The 20,000-nt window shown below is 36.9% G+C and overlaps 1 protein-coding gene across 1 annotated transcript in view; it reads left to right on the top strand.

Moving 5' to 3' along the window:
• The window catches only part of LOC107691957 (5-hydroxytryptamine receptor 2A-like), a 111,761-nt gene that overhangs the window by 427 nt on the left and 91,334 nt on the right, over positions 1-20,000 (top strand). The gene's annotated exons all lie outside the window — the stretch shown is intronic.

Here is a 20,000-nt window from a genome sequence, read left to right as displayed (position 1 = left end):
GCGTTGTAAATCTTATTATAATGACAGCAGTGTTGGTGATTTTGCTATTATGTAGTTGGAGATGAATCTTACAGATTGTGTTGAAATGCGCTGTGATGTGTAACAGAACTTTAGTGTTTCCTTTGCGCATCGCTCCACATCCATTACGCATCTTATTAATCAAGTGAAATAAATACATTAAGTCAAACATTTGCATGAAATAGAGTCATGACCTTACCGCAAGTCCTTCCCCAATTATTCGCAATTCACTGTCAATAATGTCAGAGTGTCAAATGAATCCACTTCCAGTGTCATTTAGATGTGGCGTCTTTGCTCTAAGAAATCCAGTTTTATATGTCAGATTCAGTGATATGCAGAGACAGATTTATGAGCACGGGTCACGTACTTTGTTGTTGCAGACGTATATTTGCCTTGAGCTAATTAAAATGGATGATTAATTGATTATGTCAGTTTAATAAGTGGGACCACTCTGAGTCTAGCTCTGAATTTATGACTGCTGGCTTCGTGTGGTGACATTTTGAGACGCGATGTGTCCAGATTTCTTTCAGCTTCCTTCTCGCTGCTTGAGGAACGCGTAAAGGGGACTTGGAGATGCGCGAGACCGAGAGAATGAGTGAGGATGCGAACAGGTTCGAAAAGTGAACGCTATAATAAAATGAAATGACGCAATACGACTGACATCATCCGACATCAGAGTTGCATGCGTAATTGTGCCACATTTAGACGCGCCGTTCAAAAATGGCATTAAGTCTGCCATTTGGGAACGAAAGTGAGCTAAACAGTATGTTGTATTATAGAAAGGTGCGTTTGTATTTGTGCTGGATCTAGCATAATTGTGCCATATTTGGCGTTGTGAATTAAAGTGAGTTAATCGGTATCCTATTTTTATGGAAAAGAGTATTGTTTTAACACATGTGTTAATTTTTAACACACTGAATTATGTAATGCTGTAATGAGGCGATTTAAATTGAAGTGCTATGGGGGTATTTGTAACCAAGTTAATCAATGTATCTTTTTCACGGACTGTGATCACTTTTTTTCTACAAGTTCAGTGCTTTTTATATTTGAATTATTATTATTTTTAAAGAATTATTTGTAACAATATTACTTTGGCATTAAGTTACAAAAAGCACAAAATTAAACATGTAATTTTGAATTTTACTGTAAAACATACTCCAATAATCTTTCTATCTTTCTGTCTTCTGACTACCTTAATCCATCTCTATATATTTTGTCTGTATTGGAAAGCCATCGGAAGTGCTACTGTGGCTTTCTTTCTTTTACTTTTGGAACAAAAAGGGAACAACGATCATATTTGCTTACATCGTCTGTTCGCCATTACAGTATATACGTTTACCCATGATGACTTCTGCTTAGAAATTATCTATAGGGGATGTGTGTGAATAATGTATTTCCTTGGGTGTGGTTTTATTTTGTTCATTCTTGGTAAGAGTGATTCCAGATCATTTATAATACATCTTAGCTGATCTAGAATCAGCTTTTATAATTTTCTTTCTGATCTCATTAGGTTATGTATTGAAGTGGACAACTGATCTGAGTCAACACCCTGGAGAGAAATTGATGACGTGAGGCTGTGCTGGAGTGTGTTCTGGGCTTTGGTTTTGTGTTTAATGTTCTGATTCTCTGTGGGGTTACTCTCATAAATATGAATTGGCTGCCTGGTGAAGGCATTAGGACTTTGCCGGTGTGGCCCTGGACCGTGTTTAGTCAGTGTTCTGTCAGATCTGATTGTACCTAGTGGGAATGGCTCACCAGCATGAATGAAACACAGTAGTTTGTAGTATTCCGGTTGGGATCGTTGTTGCATTTTTGTTGCATTTGTTGGCACATCTGTGGGATGTGTGTTTTTACTAACAACCAGCACACATAGATGGTGGGATAAAGAACGTTAATAATCTTAAGCCGGTGACCTGACCTGCTCCAGTTTGAATTCATTTGTTGGTTTGACAAACACCATGCGCTTTAGAAGATCCTCCTCTTAATCATTTTGTGTTCTTTAATTGCTTTATGCAAAACGAAAGCTGTCCAAACAGGCATCGAACACACATGGATAAATACATGCGCGCAGTGCAGGGAAACCATTGTGTGCGTTCACAGGGGAAAATTCCCTTTCTGCCTGTCTGCCCTTTTCTCTCTTTTCCTCTCTGTCAGTCTTTCACATCCCCTCATCTCATCTGATCTTGTCTTGGTGTACTCTCGTGCCCATGTCCCCGGGTTACAGCCCTGGAGACAAGATGCAGAAACAACCCACCTGTCACAGTGTTCCACCCTGGGGACTAAAGACATCCCAGGTTCAGTGCCACAGCATTGGGAGTTTCTCTGGCCCTTTCCCCTGAGTCTGTCTCGTTTTAGGTGTGGAAATACAAGAGATAGACCATATGCCACTTTTCTTCCCTGGGCGGCATCGGTGTTGGGATGAATCACAGGGGGCATTTGATATTCAGAGAGGTCACATTTGCCACACTTGTGAAATAACGTAACATTTACTGTTTACATTTTTGGGGTCAGTGGGATTGTTTTTATATAAATCACATATATTATTTAGCAAGGACACATTAAATTCATCAAAAGTGACAGTAAAGACTTATTTCTGCTCTACTTTTTTTATTATTTTGTATGAATGCAGTTGTTTTATATATCAAAGAATCTTGAAAAAAGTTTCTACAAAAATAGTAAGTAGCAGAACTGTTTTCAACTGTCATAATAAGAAGTTATTCTTGATATAACTTTACATACAATATAGATGATTTCTGAAGGATTTTGCTGTATTTTTCATCAAATAAATGCAGCCTTGGTGGGCCTAAGATACATAATTTAAAGGCACAATATGTAATTTTCGCCGCTAGAACAAAACAAAACCGGAAATCGAGGGGTTATGACGTCATTGGCAGGCGACAAATGACACTATGGACACGCTCCGTGTCACTAGTTAAAATTGCTTATTTCTCTGGATTTAAACATTCTTCGAAACATTTGGGATAATGTAAGTACACAAGTCAGCAAAATATATAACACTGTTCTAGTGGTTTTTGGATATTTTAATTAAAAAAAATCTTACATATTGTGCCTTTAAAAACATTAAAAATTCTTCCTGACCGCAAATATTTAAACCGTAGTGTATTTCTAAAGGTTTGAGTGGAGAGGCATAGGTTATGCTAATATTAATAGGCTTTAATATATCTAAAACTGAGGAAGCTGACAACTTTGTTCTCAGGAGAGTTTGGTAGATGTTATGTTTATGTTGTTATGTTTGTTATGTTTGCATTCAATTCTCAGGATTACACTTCATGAGTTGCCAGACATTTGGACTCTTTCGTGTCTGATCAGTGTGAGAAAAATCTAGTGCCGGCTTCTCTTCAGTTGTTCAGTATTCATGAGTGTATAATGTTTTTGCCACCTCTCTCTTTCCTTTCATATGACTTGGCAGGTGAGGTGTTCTTTTGAAGTGACATGTCTGTGGAGACCCATGCTCATTCCAGCAGCCTGTTTCTAGTTGTTACACCCTTTAACTGTGCAAGTGGTGTCAGCAGTTCAGATCAAACTTCAGCAAGGATAGCAGAATACAGTATTGGCCTGTTATACTATAGCTTATACAGCAGTCAGTTTATTAGCAAAAGGATAAATGGAACTAGAAGGTTGCTTTGAAAGAAGCTTGCTTTGAAAGTGACGAAATACTATAGAAAGGTGAATACTAGAAATGTTTTGATGTTTTAACCCAAGGGTTTTTTTTTTTAAACTTGAGTCTCAGGATGTTAAATGTATTACAGTATGTAAACAGTACTATCTGCAAAACTGATTTGCGGCAATATTTACTGAGAGAGGTATCATAATAATACATTTGTATTCATTTGAAAAAGTTTCTCTTCAGGTTTATCTGACATGATGCTAATAGTCGGTAGAAAAAAGTTATGCTGTCAACTTAAAACAAAGCAAATATTTGCTGGATCATGTTTTAATAATTTGCTTTGGCTTTTATAAAATGACAGTATAAAAGCCAGTTACATAATTTTAGAAATGACATAATGCTTAATTCTATCACCATTTACTCCCTTTATCTCGTTCCAGACCAGTATGACTTTTTTCTTCTGCAGAACACAAATGAAGATATTTTGAAGAATGTTGATAACAAAACCGTTTTAGTTACCATTTACTTCCTTTGTATGGATAAAAGACCCTGAGACATTTCTCAAAATACAAAATTTTCTTCCACAGAAGAAAGAAAGTTTCACAAAAAAGTTTATGAAATAAAGGGGTATGTATATGTGAAAATATATAGTTGCCTCTATATTTTCAGAAGGGACCATAATATACCCCTAGAATAAAAACCCCTATTCTAAAGCATTTTGACTCTAATATGACATATATAAATGGGTTTTCCCTAGACTGTTGGGAGGTTGGTAGCAAGTACTTTATAGAAAGACAGACTGGTATGAAAATTTGCAAATAATCAGAGATGTGTGCCTCTGGTCCTGCGATTTGCTTGCACTGCACCTGGAGAACAGAGACACGCTGTCAGTGTCCACGATTAGAGTGGCATCGCTGCCACTATTGCTTATTTCAGTTCTAGTTTGTGAGAATTTAATAATATAAATAATGAAAATTAGGTTGTCACGACCTGAATTTTTCAGGAAATAGATCACTCAGTGGTCACACTAGTAAATAAGCAAACTGTGTGTACAGAATGAGATAAGCACTCAAAGGAGTAATGACAATGTGTATGTGGAATAGACTCAACAACATTATTTATTTTTAGTACAGTAGAATATCAGGTTGAAGTTGTTGAACATATAAAGATAGTAATTCAGACAAAGTAGCGAGGCAAACACAATCCATGCAGAAGAGATGACCCTTTCCCCTGAAGACACAACAACATGGTATAGTCTTGTTGCAGAACCTGTTTTTCCAGCTACTAGGAATCATTTAGAATATACACAGGAACGTAAACCGTTTTCTTGGTGGCTTTGTGTATTTGCAAGTTTATACCAGTCCTGAACTATATATCCCCCACACACTGCATCTGTACGCACGATAACATCTATTAGAGATCAGTGAAACACATAATGTCAGTAGGCTATATGAAAGTCCTAAATTAAATAGCATTTTGTTTTGCAGTGTTACTGCACTGAGGAATCAACTCTGAGCCAAGCAGTATTCCACCCAAATATTTAAAATTGTCATTATTTACTCACCCTCATGTCATCCCAAACCTGTATGCATTTCTTTCTTCTGAGGAACATCAAAGAAGATATTTAGTAGAACAGTGGGAGTCAAACCGTGTTAGAGCCCACTGACTTTCACCGTATGGGCAAAAAAACAAAAAAACAAACAAACAAAAAAAAAACACTGAGACATTTCTCAAACTATCTTCTTTTATGTTCCACAGAAGACATAAAGTCATACAATTTTGGAAAAACGTGAAGGGGAGGGAGGGGAGGTTACATTTTTTTTTTCCTATCTAATTTTTGGGCAAACTACAGCTTTAAGTTCACTACAACCAAATACAACTAAAGCTAAATTTAAGAAGACCACATAAAAGGTAATAGTTTTATTATTTTAACCTTGGTTTATAATGCTTAAAAACTAAATTTTACACAATGGTATCCACCAAGGGATCTGAAAGAAGCTGAAGACCCCTGAGCTATACATTGAATAGCTTAGCACTGCTAGAGATACACTTTCCAGTGGTGCTACAGAAACACTATTGTTTACTGCATTGCAAATGAGTTTGAATTATAGGAATCTGCTGAATTAAAACTAACAAGTTCAATCACATGAGTAAAAAGGAGGAGTTGTTTGCGCATTTTGTTCTTGTTACTGACAAGCTTTTTGGTGATTGCAGACAAAGTCGTATCAGTTGTTTATTATAAGAAGAGAAAGACTAGATTACAGACACATGGCTATTTTGTATTTGTAAACTTTGAGTGGATAATTGGTAGTCTTTGTAGCTCAGCAGTATGTTTAGAAGTGCTACAGATGGCCTTTTTTGCTTGATGTCTCTTTTGTTTAATTTCAAAATGTACATGACATGTTAAACTAAACAGCCTCGACTATGTTTTTTTTTTTCTTTGTTCTAATGTTCTATTTTCATCATGTTCTAATTTTAAATCTGGACATTCTGTTTCCATAATACTTACTGGAAATACTTCAGCTGGTGTCAACAGCAATTCCTCATATGCATTCTGTCTGTCTCTGACTGCGGGTTGAAGTTCCGGCTGTGGAAAAACACACAGAGCTTCGCATGTGGCTTTGGACCCTGCGTGTGCGAAATGTGTGAGGCTTAAATTCTGAACGCTGTGAGTTTTGTATATATCGTCGGCTGTCACCTGGAACGCATATGAGCTGGACTATAATGCAGCCTGCCGCGGTACTCACAGTGTCACACACACACACAAACACACACACACACATTAGAATCTGATTGATTTGTGTGTCGGTGCTTAATTGATCTGACAAAGAGAAAGCACATCTCATCAATAAACAGACAGATGCTGGTAGGATTTTTGGGATCTTTGAAATTAGCTGAAGGATTTAAAGCATGCAAAAGGTTTAATGTAAATGAATAAATTAATATCTGTGTGCACATATATGTCATCATATAGCACATAAGTACCCATCCATCACAGTTCTTAAAAAAAAAAAGATCAACAGCCCAGTTTGAGTCCAGAGGGGAGACCAGCTAAGACCAGTTTAGGCTGGTTTAATATGGCTTTTTTCAGCATGCTTATCGCTTTCTGTTGTCTAAAACGTGCTGTGTTCTTTTCCTTCCCCTCATAATGCATTGTCACGACAGACAAACGCCATATTACGCACACGGCGAAGACTCTGCGCTACAGCTGCACCTGTGGAGTGTCCCGGTAGTCGTAAAAATGCAAGTATATTTAATTTACGAAGCAGAAAATGCTTAATACCCATAAAGTTGTGATGCGTGGAGCAGGGCCAGGTAGAGTCATTAATTTTATTGTGCGTGGCTGCAGACATCGGTGGCGTCCAGAGACTTTGTAAAAGTTTCCGAAAACAGATTCCTCCAAAAAAGGGCTCTGAACTGAAAGTGTTTCTCAGACGAGCTCCAGATCTCATTAGAAAGTGCATTCAAACCTTTTAAAGACAATGTGAGTGGGGCTTACCTTTGCAAAAATGGCTCCCACAATGCAAGGACGTTCAGAATGGTTGGCGGGGTGTTTTGATTTGTTTCATTGCTAATACTGTAGGTTGCTTTGTATCTACAGTTTTGACCCAAGTCAAAACAGCATCTCCTAAAGTCTCATTTTCATCCGACAATGTTCATTCTAAAATAGCTTTCTTGAAGCTCAAACAGTAGATATAGTGCTTGCAACAGCAAGGTCATGGGTTCAATTCCCAGGGAAAGCATGGACTAATAAAATGTATGACTTGAATGCAATGTAAGCATTAAAGCATCTGCCAAATCTATAAATATAATAAATATTAATAAGTATTTATTTGTCTGTCAGCAAGTGAAAATTGTAAGTCTATGATGTCGTGTGCTAAAATTGAATACTTATCATGTGTGAAGTACTTCAAGTATGAGCAATAATAGCGATGATTGCCTTACTAACGACAACTGAAATAATATTGACCACAGCAGATATTTTGGAAATTTGGGGTCAGATGTCATTGACTTCTGGGGTGTTTGTGTGTTTTTGTGCGTTCATGTGTGTGTATGTGTACACTGTGTCAAACAGTAAAAGTGCTGAAGTGGTTCTCTGTTCACACTGAGTCCCTTCCTGTGACACTGAGAAACCCTGTAGATCAGCATGTCAGAAGGAGGCTTTAAAATATCTCTCAGACTATTACAGGAGGTGTGAGCCATTCAAACATCCAACCTCCCACACAAGGCCTTTCAGTGCTCTTCAATCCAATCATTCCCCCCTGCAGCTGTCCTCTTTCTTCCTCTTTTCTGATTTCACTCTCATATCCCCATACTATTCTTTTATGAATTTTCACATGTTTTTACATTAATTTTACTGGTGAGATTTTGTGCAAAACTAAAGAGCCATTTTAGATAATTTACAACAATATACTATACAAGTTCACATGACAAAAAGATCAAATTGCATTTATTTTTGATAAATATTGTGATTGCACTGATTTAACAGTTACAAAACGGCGGCTTGTATCATACATAAACTGTGGTTTATTTCACCTCCTACATTAACAGGTGAGCCACGTCGTGCTGCACCCCGAAAGCATCCCAGAACAATGCTGAACTCAGCAGAAAACATCAACACATTAAAATCAACTTAATCTAAAAGGCATTTATGAAGCAACATGAAATCATAGAGTGAATTACTTACCAACTGTTAAAAAAAAAAGGTTCACACATACTTTCCATTAAGTAACTTAACTGAGTAGATTTAATTGGACTTAATCCAGATGATTTGCAGTTTATAGCTGTGGTTCCAGGTTTGGGTTTCATGTAGATTAATTATCATTTGGATGTAAATGTGATCCCCTCCTCATGTAAATTAAATTTCATCATGATTGAGTTTGTAATTATTCTCAATGGTTAACTCCTATTAATCATTTATAATTTATGGCTGTTAAGGAAATAATCAATGTGGTAATGGAGAAATCACTTATTTATTTAATTTGTAGAGTTTGCTACTTCATTCTGAAGTTCAGTACCCAGCATATGCCGCTTCTTTTATTTTTATTATTTAAATTGCATTTTTTTGTTTTCAGTTTTATCAAATTTAAGGTTATAAAAAGTCATAATTAACATTTTAATAGGTCTTAAATTTGGAACAAAAACAGGATATGGCCTTATGTGAATACATTTCAAAAGGCTATAATCTAATTAGCCTAAATAAATGTGAGCGCTGCATATTCAAAGTCAAAATGAGGTGCTGTTGCAAGTTTTACAGGCTCATAGTTTCAGTGAATATCACACTTTTATGCCTAGTTTTTCGTTTTTTACCTCTGATTTTCACCGCAATGTCTGAGCACGTTTGCGTCTTCTTCTTCTTCTTGCTTTACGGCGGATCGCAGACTTATAAGTGTCAATGGTCCATGGGAGGACAGGAAGGCAGCCAGCCATCAAAGAAGATATTGAATAAAGAGGGTCAGTCTTTATCCAGATCAGTCTCTGTCCCTTGTTGAAAGGCCATTTATCAAGACTTGTTTACCTCTTTCTATACCTGCACATGTAATCAGATGTACCTAACTGTCCTCAGAATAGTGCCTGCTCTATTACGGAACTTCATTCTCTGATCCTTCATACTGTTTACATTAGCTACGCTTTTGTTGCCAGGTAATGTAGCCTAACTTTGTGTACGTCAACATGTGTATGCGTGTATGTTAGTTTGATTTTGATTAGTAGCATTAACTGCATTCAAATGGTTGTCTGTAATCAATATCTGGCAACAGTGCATAGTTTTTCTGCTTGGGTGAGCAATTCCAAGTAGATAAATTGCTAATAGCTTTATGTTGTACCTCAAATGAGAAGAAAATGTATATTTATGTTAATATTAATAAGCAAATCCCTGCACTCATTCTCTCAAATGGCTCGGGTATTGCATAGCACATTTTATGTGGAGCTCCTACTACTGCAGTGCACAACAGTATCCTGGAGAGTTTGCTTATTTACACACAGGCGCACAGACTGACAGAGAACAGAGAAGTAGGGGGATAAGAAACTGTTATAGATTTATTTAAAATGTATTTGTTTTAAATGCATGTTCTTACACGCCTGAATCAAATAATGGAATTCTGACACATTTAAAAAATAATAATAAATAAATCTCTTCTTGGGACCATTAAGCACATTTTTTAAAAGTTAACCAAGACCCAGACTAATCTTAGACCTGACCTGTATCCGAGGCAAACCCGCTCTGGTCTCAGGTCAGACCTTGAGTTTTTGGATCCAAGGTGTGCCATGAAGGTTGTGAAAGGATATAGTTTGCCTCACAGGCTGTCTGTGAATGTATATTTCATGCAGTGAGAGTTTATGATAATATGTTAGGAAAGCCTCACAAATCTTGGCCAGAATACACACACACATACATATTTACAATTGATCCAAACCATGAGGCTGCCCTCTATTCTTATAATCCTCTTTGCTTTGTGATCTTTTTATCTGGGGTCTTACGGATGACAGAGCAAAGTGAGGAAGGAAGACCTCTGCACCACAGTCTCAGGGAGACTCTGAATCTTTTGGATTGCTGTGTAACAGCTTGGAAGAATCCTGTTTTACAGCATATTGTGCAACAAACAATGCGCCAACAGAGAAATCTCCCTCTCACACACAAATACACATATTCTGGCATCATGAGCCTGGAGAAACAGGCACCTTGCTGGCTTGAGGAGCTTTTCCACTGGAGGAGCATTTTGAGAGTTCCTATAAGTATTGCCGGACGTACCTGCTTTTTTGGAGTGTTCACACCACAGGAACTGGTAATGATTTTAGCCATAGGAATGCCCTTTGAGGGTACTAAATTAGCTCCTACTTTAGAGTAGGGTCTAACCCAGCACAATAGGAGCTTCCAGTGATGTAAGTGTATGTTAAGTGACTGAACATTTTGAAACACACGGTTTACACTACCTCCACGAACATGGAAAACAGTGATAAACGGACATTGCTGTAGACTGGCTTACGTCACTTCAGCGTTCTTACTGACAGTGCAAATGCAACCAGGAAAATGGCTCTAGGTTGGCACACATGTACACACATGAACATGCACACACCTCGCTGACTCTGTGATGTCCCTTCTCCTCCTAATGTCAGTCAACAGTTGCACCTCGCTCAGCAGCCCCGCTGAGGGTTATGGGACGACGTAAAGTTCTCTGACGGTGTGTCATTTGCTTGTCGGCTTGCAGACAAGCATCACTGAGCTTATATACCCGTAACTACAGAGATAAGAACTAAGAGGTGGAAAAAGTAAGAGAAAACTGCGGATTAATGGGATGCTTCAGATGGCATGTTCCTCTGCAGTAGGTTTTTGTGTCAGTGTCGGTGGGACAGAGGATGTCATATAGTACAGTATTTGTTATTAATTTTGTGGGACAGGGGATTGATCACAATTTATTTGTCAAGTTTGTACTTGAGTGGCTTGAAAATAAGTAAACAGAACAAGTAAAGATCTCAACAGATGGGTCGTGACCCAAAAATTTACACACTTTTCTGGTGCAGGGGAAAAAACAATGTTTAAATTAAATTAAATTAAATTAAATTAAATTAAATTAAATTAAATTAAATTAAATTAAATTAAATTAAATTAAATAGACCACAATATTGAATCTAATAATTATATGGGCAAATGTTTATTCAATAAACAAGTGCTGATGCTAATTGCTGATGTTGGATGCTCCTTTTATTTGAGAAACTCTGATAATGATGGCATGCAAAGTGATAGGACATCATTTATGAATCATAGCCTGCCAAACTGCCTTGTAAGTTGAAATGTATTATTGATTTTCATTTGTTAATTTCAAACCCTATATACAACTCATGCAATGTAGAATCAGTCTACTGAAATTGCATGTGAAGTATTGTCAGCTGAATGTAAACAATAGTGTAATACATTGAGCAGATACATTGTATTTATGGCATCTAATCAATCTATAAAAAGTGATTTTGAAGCCAGTTATGCTCTTTGCCGAACCGATGTGATTGTCTGTTTCAGACAGTTATAGATGAGGTAGGGATGGCCTCTGTGGTTGCAGTGTGGTATGTAGAAGATTGAATTTCTTTAATTGTCTCAGAAAGTCAATCCTCTGGGTCGTGTTTTCTTATACTGTAGAGTCGGTGATTGCCTCCCACTTGAGGCATTGTGAAATTATGGGTCCTATCAACCTGAAGTTGTGTTAAAGTGAAGATGGTGTTAAAAGGTAATTGTAACGGCTCCAGTTCCGACACCGTTTGACGGACCGCCTGTAGGCAGCTTCTTTGCTGTTTGCTTTTGTCTTGTGGTTATAATTGTGAAATACTGAGTATTTTCCCATTTACAAATTGGAGGAATGGAGGGAAATTATGTTTGTGGTAATCAATACTGTGGAGCTTGAAAGTATAATTCACCCAAAAATGAAAATTTTGTCATTATTTACTCTATGTTATTTACTACCCTCATGTTGTTCTAAGCCTGTATGAAGGACATTCTTCATTGGAACACAGAAGAAGATTTTTGTGTGTGTTGTGTTGTTCTTACAATACAGTATATAAATTCTTATATATAAAATCTTTTGTGTGTGTGTGTGTTTTTTTTCTGCGACATGATGTAAATAAACAGTTTTTTCATTTTTATGTTAACTGTGTCTTTAACTTTTACTGAACATGGAAAATTCAACTTTTTGTTATATAATCTGCATCTGTGCTGTCTTTCCTGAGAAAAATTGAAGAGGCATTAAAGAGTTGAATATAGTGCTAAAATCCACAGAAAAAAGTCCTGAAATAGATTCCGTGTGCACATTACAGTAGGTCCTGTAGATGGTCTTTAACTGTATTGGGAATATCTTCTAGACTTGTTAATGGGTCCTTTGTGAACAAGTCCACTTAAAATTTTCTCTACACTGAACTCCATAGCCATCTGTCTTCATGTGTTGGTGTTGAAATTTCTTTAAAACCTGTAGTCATCCTGTTTTCTCATTACTTTGCTTCAAGGTTTGACACAGGAGGGCCTATTGATTGCAGATGAGTGCGTTTGTGTGAATAGCACACAGACATTGTTTCAGTAAATGTGGACAGAATGTGCCAGACATTGCAGACTCCCATTCAAGCGATCATTTGAGGGGGAAAAAAACACCTTGACACTGGAAACATACTCCCACATCTTACACATAGACTCCAGTGTGATTTCTCATCATGTGGCAGCAGTAAATCTTGTTTTTTGGGATTCCATTTCTGGTGGTCCCTTCCATCAAACCACAAATATTTCTGTAATGTGACCAAAAGGGATTAGACCTGTCAAACTGATGAATGACCCGCTGTTCAGATGCGTAATGAAATGCATCCTGGACATGATTTGGACTTGAATCTCATGTCTCACTGGGCTGCTTTCCTGGATGCATGTTAAGAAAGGGCTAGTTCAAGTAGAGTGAATTTTTATTTATTTATTTTGTGGGAAAACATGGTTCTGTATTCAAGTACTTGTTCCCTTGTCCCCTGTTTTGTAAGAGAATGGATGGAGCACCGTTACCATAGAGATTTCAAGAAGATTATATGTTCAGAGGACTTAAAATCTTGACTGTTTGTGGACTAAAAAAGTGGTATTTTTAGTGAAATCTCAGGTAAATAACATTAAAATGGATGAAATCTTATGCATTAGGAACTTTGAAAATGGCAAAAGAAAGCAAAACTTTTATGGAAGGGAAAAGAGTGTAATTACTGGAAAGATTTTTTCCCCCTGTGATATCTTAGAAACTACTGCATGACTTTCCCTTAAACCAGGAATGAGTTTACCAGTTGGTGTAACAAGATGGAAATGCAAATCCAAGATCCTTTGTGTTCTACCGCTTCTGGGCCAAACAATGCTTAATGTACAAAGCCTGACAAGAGAAAATTAGTATACAATGATGGATGGCTTGCATCGTTGACATTTGTTTTAAGACTGATGAGTTTGTTTAAGCTGAGCTGATATCTTGGATGATGCAAAAATCATGGATTGCAGGTGGATTGACCCATCAAAAATCACAAAGAAGGAACATGACTGAGAAAAAAGGAATAGAATGAAACATATTAATCAAAAAGGTACATTTCTTTACTTTTGGCTTTTGTCATTGCCTGTTTTTCAGTTTAAATTGTTGTTCTTTTACATTTCTGCTAGTAGGAGGTTTCCTTTTCTTGTGAATGTGTAAGGCACCTGTCCATTATCATTACTCTTGGAATTCATGGCTTTTCTTTTTCTGAATTTGAAGTGTTCACCCAGATTTCTTCAAAGATAAACTTCAAAGCTGGATCAAGATTACTTACAACTTCAAATTAATGTTTTACCAATTAACATTAAAGGTTTCAAACTCACTCTGTAGCTAATCTCCAGTCTGACACCACATTCCATGATATAAAATATGAACTAATAATATATTTTATAACATAATAATAATATTTATCTATCTATCTATCTGTCTATCTGTCTGCCTGTCTGTCTGTCTATATCTATCTATCTGTCTAAGAAAAAAAAATCATTAATGCGTTAAATTATTTAACGCAATGCAAAATTACTAAAGCATAATTTCTATTCTAAACCTTTTACCTGGTTTCTCTTCTCTGTTTGCAATCAGATCATATTAAGCCGCTGAACTCTGGTAAAGTTTTCAGTCCAATAATCCCCAAACAATCAGCCCAAAACAGCGCTAATGTAAAGAAAAAAAAACAGTTTTGTAAGAATCACCCTTCATTCTTTTGGTATATGCTTAATTTCATAAATTCATAAAAACGGTGTGATTAATCTGATTAAAATTTTTAATCTATTGACAGCCCTAATATATATATTTATATACTGTATATATATCTCTCTCTTTCGGCTTATTCCCTTTATCAGGGGTCTCCACAGCGGAACATATATATATATATATATATATATATATATAATGTGATAAAAAGAAAAATAAACGTACTTAAAGAATGTATTCTCTTAAAACAAGACAAAAATACTGGATCAGAAAATCACTCTCACTGTGTGCCAAGACATCACAAGCCAAGACGAAATCAAGTCAGTTTTATACAAAATATGAGACAATTTAAAATAGGATGAACAGAAAGAGTAATAAAGACAGCAGCTTGCGTGAAGGCGGCAGTGTGGTTGGAGAGGTCATTGAAGTGTAGAGCATCTTGGTCTATTTTTCTCCTCACTGGGATTGATTCACTAAAGAGGCTATAAATGGGATATAAATATTTAAAGAGGTGCAAATGGTTACTCCAAACAAAATATTTAGCTTTTGGAAAGTCGCTGAGTAAATCCTTTCTTTTGTGTGTGCGCGCCAAATGTTCATTCAGTTTGACTAGTTCTGCGCTCTCTGTCTCTTCCAAATGCATCTCTTGGATGTGAACTGCTTAATTTGGGTGACAACGTAGAACTAAGAAGAACACGCCTCTAATCCAAGTAAGAAAGAGGAAGACAAAGGCACCTGGGCAAATTAAATGAGCAGATAATTCATTTGGAAAGCCGACAATAACAATACGGATGGGTGAGATGTTGCATATCCCATATCTCTGCCTCTTTCTGCTTCTATATTTTATAGAGTGGTTTTTCATCTCCATCAACAGTAGCTGTTCTCTTGCTCAGTTGCTGAAAAGTTCCTGCTCACACTGCCAAATTTGATTTGTTCACATCCCTTTCATGGTGTCACACCTTATTCCCTTTAGCAGTGCTCCCACAGCGACCCAGAGACGCAGGTTAGTGCCAATGAAGTTTTGGATTAATACACAACTTTTTCTGCAGGGTTTATTTTGTTAGTCAGAAATCTGTTTATTTTTTTAGTCAGTCGGTTGTTTTCCAGAGAGGCAAATTTGAGGCATCACATTATGTGACACTAAAAAACAAGCACATGCTGCCTGTCAGCTTAACCGGTTCTGTCACTCTGATGTGTCACAACCAACCATAACCCCCGACTGAGCCGCACCACTGTATGGATTCAGACAGACTATCACACATACTTTCATTCTCCGGCTCTCCGTCTGTCACAGAAGAGATGGATGATATCAATGACAAATCTCTGATCTGGGCCGACTCCGAGGAACATTCTCCCTCTGTGTGTGTGTGTTTGTGTGTGTGTGTGTGTGTGTCTGTGTGCGCGCAAGTGTGTTAAGTGCAAAATCAGATCTCTGGCCTTTTCAATCCCCAAGGACCAGAGTCATGTGTGTATGTACGTTAGTGTGAGAGACACCGCACTATTCTCAACAGTGTCACAGATGCAGAATTCAAGGATGTTCTGTGCTCTTTGTCCATTGTCCTGAGTATGAATAGATCAGTTCAGTGGAGAGTAGAAGATAGATAGATAGATAGATAGATAGATAGATAGATAGAGGAGAGTAGAAGATAGATAGATAGATAGATAGATAGATAGATAGATAGATAGATAGAAAGGACTTATGTCTCTCTCACACACACACACACATAAACAGGACAGAGTGAAGGTACACAGGACCTACAATTTCCAGTGGACCCGTACATCCTGTATGTAATATAAGTATAGGGGGAGGGGGTGTATAGTGTGTGGTTATTGAAAATTTGTTCTGATAAATGTTCTTCACAGAAAATAAGCCAAGGCCAATAAGTCTGAGTTTGAAATAATAATTAATAGTATCATTTTTCTTTTCTGAAAACGGGTCCCACAGACCCGAGCACCATACAAGGGGTTAAAGTTGTGTTTTGGACCATTATGCTTTGGCACAGTATCTGTCAAACGAACTAAAACTGAAAGCACAATATGGCTTAAGCTCGTGATCCGGTGTTTTCCGCACCTCAGAACAGCTCAGTTCACAGTGTACGAATGCAGTGAACTCATTTATTGCATGTGCTACGAGTTTAGCACGTGTTTGGGAACGCAACGGCCACAGTTATGCTTTATTTTCGCGGCAGATGATTACAGCATTTCACTAGATTTGTAGTGAGACCCGTTTTTGTAAGCATGTTTTCCCTGAAGCTGGAGTTTTCCGTCAAAATAAAAACTCTACTCTCGTGTCCGTCAAAATAAAAGCTTAAAAGTGCAGTATGAATTGCTGACAGCTAGCAGTTTAAATGCAGTCCAAATTCAAAATATCTCTTTCAAGTGTAGAAATTAGGAAAAGTGTAAAGCAAAAATAATATACATATGAAATATTCATTTTCATTTATTTTACAGTGCAATTGTTTTACAATATATGGCTATTACTGTCATAGGAATAACAATAATCTAACATTTTTGTTATTATTATTATTATTATTATTATATTCTAATTTTTTTTTGGCTTCTTAAAACACCAGTGTGAATGTAATTTAGACTGAGACAGTATACCACAACTAAAAAGAGGGTTGAGTCACCTTTAAAGTTCAGGTACAAGTCAATTCACTGACTTTTCTCTGACTTAAGTCTCAAAGTGTATTAGATATACTAATTTAACTTTAAAAAGTACAACATTTAAATTTTTTCCAAGTCTTCATTTGTCTTTTTTTTTTATATCAATAAATATTGTACCGGGGACTTCATATCGAGATATTATCGTATTGTGAGATTTTGATATTGTTACATCCCTGATAGATAGATAGATAGATGCCAAGAGTCGTAAAATACAAAATCTCGGTGAAGTTTAATACTCATAAATGAAAACGAGGGATCCGTCAGATGGGTTCACACACACCCAAACATCAGAAACATGGTGGGGAGCGCGTGCAGTTGATGCCGCAGGCTTAAATCAGTGAGAAGTTTGGGAGCCTTTTGGTGCGTCTTTAGTTCTATCTATTCTTCTTTCTCTCTTTCCTTGTTTATTTCTTTCAAAAGAATAATCTGTGTTGTATTTCTTTTGCAGTGGGTTCGATTCGACGCTCTTTCATCCTGCAGGCTCCCAAACAAAACAGATGAATCACTCTTGCAACCATCCATTTATTCTGCCTGCCAACAATTCCACTCGGTGATTAAACGATTCGCTTAAAGGAGCGGGACAGACTCCACTATTAATGATTTTCTGTGGTTCCACCAGGAGATGAATGACTAGCGTCCTTACCGGTCACGTTGTGCTCAGCGGTCTGGGGAATAGAAGGAATTGTTTGCTCTTTTCCTTTCTGTCCCCCATGCTTCATCTTTTCCCTAAACCGTGTCAACATCACTATTCATTAACATGATAAGTGATGTGCTAATCATTATCATTCGATGTGGGATTGTCGATAAGTAGCCGTAGCTCTCCTTTGTCATTCCAGTGACATTGTGAAGCAGGCCGATGGTGGCGGAAGGAGGCGATTGCTTTTGTGACCTTCAGGACGTACAATTTTATTGTAATATATAGTAAGAAAAATGGTACTGTTCGATTGTGCATGGCATTAATGTGTAGATTCTGCATGGTTGAGGTGTAATTGATATCCATGTCATGGGATCTCATTGAAATGGACACAGTGTGTGAAGCAGATCAGGTCATGACTGAGGTATGATTTTTTATCATCTCTAAACACTCAGACGAGACACTTTACTGTTATTTCCTGGGATGCAGTTTGTGCACCATCTGCTCTGTGGTGTTGGTCATGCCATGATACATGCTTGCATAATGCAATTAATATTTACAGAGCATGTGAGTGTTTGTATGTGATATCAACTCCACACTCATGATCCGCTGCAACATATGCGTTTGGTTGATAGCAGCAGCATTTGTGCTCCATACTGTGAGATTAAGTAAAGTTGTGCCATGATCACGTTGAATTTAATGAGAATTGTTTTCTTCTGACAGAAGGAACGGCGAGGATTTCCTCTGAATGTTCATCTTACTCATGCTGCTTTCTCACTGTCTGGTCGCTTCTGTGGTGATTTGTCAGTATGTGGGATAGGTTTTCAAAAACAGATTCTGAGTTCATTTTAATGTTATTATAACTGACTTTTAACTCTGTGAGGAGTCAGCAGATTCTACTGGAATGTATCTGGTGTTTTATGGGATTAGACGAGCATGGCCTTTTTTCCGATGAAGCTGGATGGACAAGAAATGCTTGCTGGTTAAACGAGTTGATAAGGTTCCTTGTTGGAGATCAGCCTCAATATTTGCTGGTTATCAGCATTGCAGGTTGCTTTGGTTGCAGAACAACAATGCAGTGAAACAAAAAGGAAATGTTCTAAATAGTGAAGAAGTGTAAAAAACATTTTTTCCTTATATTGTTCTTGATAAACTTGATAAACTTGTGTGATATACTTTATATGCTTTTATTCAGCAAGGATGCATTAAGCTGATTTATAATGTTTCGAAAGATGTCTATTTTAAATAAATGCTGTTCTTTTAAATCCTGGTCCTGGAGGGCCAATGTCCTGCAGCATTTAGCCCCAACTTGTCCAAACATGGGAGGTTTTAGCGATCCTGAAGACCTTGATTAGCTGGTTCAGGTTTATTTATTTGGGACTGGAGCTAAAATCTGCAGGACAGTAGCCCTCCAGAAACAGGATTGGACACACCGCTTTTAAACTTTTCGAAATTAATAATAATAAAGAATGTTTACTGTGCACTGAAGTCTGGATCAATGACTGCTGAAAATTCAGCTTTCCCATCAAAGACATGAACTGAATTTCTAAAATATATTAAAATATAATTTATTTTTATTTAATTGTAATCATATTTCAGTGTTACTGTTTTTACTGTCAACGACGCTGCAAAGGACCCCCTTCCCACAATATAAACATAACTATGTATTTTTGTGTATAAAGGCCCACTTATTCTGTGTGAGGAAAAATATGACATAATAAAGACTGCATCACATTTGCTAAATTAAATAATTGACTTTTAAAACTGACTATGTTGCTGTACTGAAGCCAAAGCAAACACTGAAATATTATATTTTTTCTACTGCTATTATTGTTAAACCTGATGAAAAACATGATCTAATTCAATTCAAACGTACAGTTTGAACTGCATTTTTCACAATACATACAGTTGCTTTGCGAAAATATTCATACCCCTTCATTTTTTTCACATTTTGTTAAGTTGCTGCCTTATGCTAAACTGCTTTAAATTACTTTTTTTCCACATCAATCTACACTCCATACACCATAATGGTAAAGCAAAAAACAGGTTTTTAACATCTTTGCAAATGTATTAAAAATAAAAAACTTAAATGATTCCATTGCATAACTATTCATACCCTTATCTAAGACAGTTGAAATTTAGCTCAGGAGCATTCAAATTGCTTGTAGATGTTACTACACTTCAAGTGAAGTTAACCTGTGGCAAATTCAATTGAATGGGTATGATTTGAAAAGGCAGACACATCTTAATAAAAGGTCTAACAGCTGATAATGCATATCAGAGCAAAAACCAAGCCCTGAGGTCAAAAGAACTGCCTGTAGAGCTCAGAAACAGGTTT

Source organism: Sinocyclocheilus anshuiensis, unplaced genomic scaffold (assembly GCF_001515605.1).
Source record: "Sinocyclocheilus anshuiensis isolate Anshui unplaced genomic scaffold, SAMN03320099.WGS_v1.1 scaffold426, whole genome shotgun sequence".
Taxonomy (NCBI): Eukaryota; Metazoa; Chordata; class Actinopteri; order Cypriniformes; family Cyprinidae; genus Sinocyclocheilus; species Sinocyclocheilus anshuiensis.
This window is presented reverse-complemented; position numbering and strand designations above follow the sequence as displayed.